Source organism: Anarrhichthys ocellatus, unplaced genomic scaffold (assembly GCF_004355925.1).
Source record: "Anarrhichthys ocellatus isolate YVR2014 unplaced genomic scaffold, GSC_Weel_1.0 scaffold5, whole genome shotgun sequence".
NCBI lineage: Eukaryota > Metazoa > Chordata > Actinopteri > Perciformes > Anarhichadidae > Anarrhichthys > Anarrhichthys ocellatus.
This window is the reverse complement of record NW_022280035.1, coordinates 6238431-6242561: the sequence shown is the minus strand read 5'-3', so window position 1 is coordinate 6242561 and position 4131 is coordinate 6238431. Positions and strand designations below refer to the sequence as shown.

Here is a 4131-nt window from a genome sequence, read left to right as displayed (position 1 = left end):
ATTTAACTTTGTTTGTTTTGACAAAGACATTTCTCATATTCCTGCATAAAATCAGCGCTTTAGCATCTCATGCGCCATGGTCTTTCTGATGCTTTTGTGCTGCAACAATGTTGTATTCTCATTCTTGGGCTGTATCATTTTCTTCAGTTGCTTTGGTCACCCAGCTAGAAAACAGCTCTGCTCCTGAGACATGAATACCATGCTTCCTTTCCTTTACATCTCTTTATGAAAACACACGATCGGTGCTCGGCCTGTAGTCGTAAAATAATCTTTTTTTTTTTCTTCAATCGTACACAGTGATGCACATTTTGTTTTTCACTTCCCCATTATGGGTAATAACAGCACTGAAGTGAAAATAATACAATGAGATTGACTTGTCATGTGTGTTTACTCCTGCAGTTTCCATCCAAGACAGGTAGATCAATACAGGTAGAATGAACTCAAACACAGTTTTGAGGCTCAGTGGACAAAATGCTGACGTGCCACGCAACTGCAAATGTTTTGTTATGCACACATATCAAATTTATGTGATATTGTTTTCTGTTGAATTGCATTTACTTTGGACACCACCTCCTTTTTTCAATGTAAACACTATTATCTCAAGACAAGACATCACTTCATTGGCCATTGGGAACAAACGATAAGAAGCAAAAATATAAAGGGAACATTTGCTCTGGTGGTGATGAGCATTCTCTGTATGAGCCATCCCCTCCTCTTTATCAGCATACCTCATGATAGCATTCCCCACCACTTGTCTAAAATTGGACACCCTGGTGAGTTTAAGCTAGCCTACAGCGGCCCTCCCCTCCTCTCCTCTCCTCTCCTCTCCTCCCTCCCTTCCCCTCAGTCGGTTAACCCACCGGACTAATACAAGCCTAATGTGAGGAAGAAAAACTGGGAATATTCTCATTCAAAGGTGGAAGGGATGCACGGCTCTCTAGATGGTGGTTGCCATGGCTTTCTCTCAAAAGCTTTTGGTATAATGGCACACCCATCTCTGATGTCAGCGCTCGAGCAAGGAGTTGAGCGAGAGAGGGAGAGAGAGAGACGAGGGCAAAGGGAAGGGAAAGAGGGAATGAGGGAATGAGGGAGGGGAGAGCAGCCTGTTGCTCATGATCATCAAGTAACCACCTCGTACTCCACAAGCCTATAGTGCCTGATGTGCATTCATGGAGCAGAGGTAAACGGAGGAAGCAGCAGAAGCTGAAAACAGATTTCATGCTTTCCTTCATGTGCATTCTTCTCAACGCTTTCAGCAAACTAACAGCTGCCCGAGGAACTGATTCTGGAGCACAGTGAGTATTTCTATTTCTATTTCACAATAATCATGGGGTCAAACTTGGCGTTGGTTGTGCATTAAGACACACTTTTGGAGTTGTCGCATGCATCACTGTGTTTTTTTTTTCACAGAGAAGTTGGAAATGACTGGGCTGACTGATATTTTTTCAGCCGATTAGGGTTGATATTAAGATCATTGTTTGGATATTGTATTTAATTAGTGAGGGTTATTGTACATCTCATGGTTTTCTTCCCACTTTACAAAAACAAAACCGATTTGTGAATTATGCAGTGCACTCTTTTCTAAAACCAGTCATTGTTGATTGTTTAATGCTTTGATAAAGTAAGATTAAAAGTGGCATTATTTTTATTTTGGATCTTTTGACCTGTCTACAATATGTCTTTAACATATGAGAGTGATTTGCATACTGGATACCTTGCACTACACCATGGTAACAAGGCTGCAGCTACATTACAGCATGTTATGATCAGTCAGGATTTACTGATATCTCATCGGAGACCAGGTTCACTGTTGTAGAGATACTTTCTCTGGCCTGCTCTATATACGTTTACAGAGGCATTTGAAATTGCAACCAATTTTAAAAGAAAATGTAATTTAATTTTATAATGAAAATGAATGTGAGAAAAACTCCAAAGTCCTCCAAACATTGACTCATGGCTGTTATGTTTCAGTGAGAGATCATTTTCAAAACAGCACATGGTCTCATTTTGAAGATGATGTTAGATTATGCCCCATAATGTGATTATGAGTCCACAACGCAAATGCCTCCCTGGATCAGTGATGTATGATATGTAATAGATCATCCTCTCTCCCTCCTCCAGGTAATTGTGACCATAATGAGATGAACTAATGACTTTTCCCTTGTTCTAACAGCTAATAGTCTGATTCTCCCCCGCAAAGATGGGCCCACAAACTAATTATAATGTGCTATTCCCAGGTGCCTTTATGTCTAAGGTATCTGGGATACATGTTCTCAAGTTTCATTAAAGCGGATCGAAGAGTTGCGGTACCACCAGTAACACTATTTCCCAGGAGCACCAGTGGGTACACAAAGAGATCTTCAGTCAAGGCTCAGACTCGACACAAATAGAGTGATGGATTTGCTTTGAAAGTGGAAGTAGGATAGTTATTTTATCTCTCCGCAATCACAGCTTTTTGCAAAACCATTGCAGGCTGTGAATTTGCTTCTTTCATATAATGTCTAAACTGAGCAATAGACCTATCTACACCAAAATCCAATTGTCACTTGCACCTTTTTTTCATATGGCCTGGCCTGTCATATCCTGTGACAGGGAAGCTGTAATTTTCTGCACTCAACACCAAACATTTAAAGTATTGCCCATCACGCGATTTTATTTCTTCATGTAGACTCATTTCGCATCTATCAACCCAGCCAGAAAGAAAGCCCTGTGTGGTTGTTTGGTCCATTTATTAATCCATCGCATCAACTAAAGTACTTCTTCTCTCAGTGTAATGGTGTTGAGAGCTTTCCGTCACCTATCTTTGATCGGTCATTGCTTGAACCCTCTGTCACCTCATCCCGCCGGGGACCTGCTCTGTGTCCCGGTGCAGAGATCCTTTGAAACACTCTGTCACAGACAGACAGCCAGGTCTTCACCGGTATGAGGTCGTGCCCGCCTGCACATGCCCGGCCTCTGCACCTCTTTCATGAGCTGCCTGTGAAAAAAAATTAACTCTTTACCTGACTGCAGCTGGAAAAGCGAATCAAAATGTGAAACGAGAGAATTGGTTAATGCCCACACAGACAATGCAGAGAAGTTAATGTTGTGCAATCTTTACATAATCAAGTTAGTTGAGCACTTGCATATGGTGAGTGTACAATCATCCACTCAGAAAAAACCCATATACAGTGCATATGTATGTAGGTATAAAGTTGAGGTGATGTGAGATGTTTTGCGGGCTGATTCGATATTGTATGTCCCAGTTTGTTCGGGTTAAGAGGAGTGCTGAGGCACAAGGTGGATCGGTGATGCAGAAATGTGGGGATTTGGTGGGTCGGCTCAGACTTTGTCTGGGGGATAGAGTGCTTTAAGAGGACGGACAGACAGACAGGGGATGGGCTGGGGAATAAACTGTGGACAGAAAATGGCATGATGCTTCTCATTTGCTCTTTGTTACGGAATATTTTATCCAAAGATGGAGATGGGGAAAAAAATACTTAAAGGCCATTTCAAAAGCTTACTGTCTTTTCAGCATTTAAAATATGATCATGAAGCTTTTTCAAAAAAAAAGATAGATGCATTTTCAAACGCATGTGTGGTTTGCAGATCGAATAGTTAACAAAACACAAAATAAACAATCTTTAATGCTAACGTAGTTAATTATTGAAGTGCATTATATCCACAGCATACTTCTCTGCACCTCAGAAATGGAGAGCAACACACTGTGGTGGACCACATCTAGAGTTAGGGAGACACACGTTGCCCTGGAGCTATAGCTTCTTCCAGGGTTTTCAGTATGCATTAATGCCGCCCACTTACATCCCAAAAGAGTATTTATGTTTACAACTATTCCTGCTGGACTTACTGTACGGAAGAGGGCTCCTGGGGTAGAAATGCTTCTTGCATGCCTGACTGTTTCAGCGTTTAACCAGATTCTAGAGGGAGAAAGAGATAGAAAGTTGGGTCTTGGTGGTTTCAAGTCCATTTCTGGAAAGCCACCCTCTTATAGTCCATTAGAGAACAGTGAGCTGTTAAGGAGATAGGAGTATTGATTGTAGGGGAGAAAAAAGGGAAATCGTGGGATCTTAATGGCCATTTAGCCAGAGAGAGAGAGAGAGAGAGAGAGAGAGAGAGAGAGAGAGAGAGAGA

The 4131-nt window shown here is 41.6% G+C and overlaps 1 protein-coding gene across 1 annotated transcript in view; it reads left to right on the top strand.

The window, feature by feature from the left end:
• Positions 1-932: 932 nt before the first annotated feature.
• The window catches only part of kcng1 (potassium voltage-gated channel, subfamily G, member 1), a 10708-nt gene continuing 7509 nt past the window's right edge, over positions 933-4131 (top strand). Inside the window, exon 1 of the mRNA XM_031844327.1 lies at positions 933-1295. The gene's annotated coding sequence lies outside the window, so the exon portion shown is untranslated. The remainder of the gene's footprint in view (positions 1296-4131) is intronic.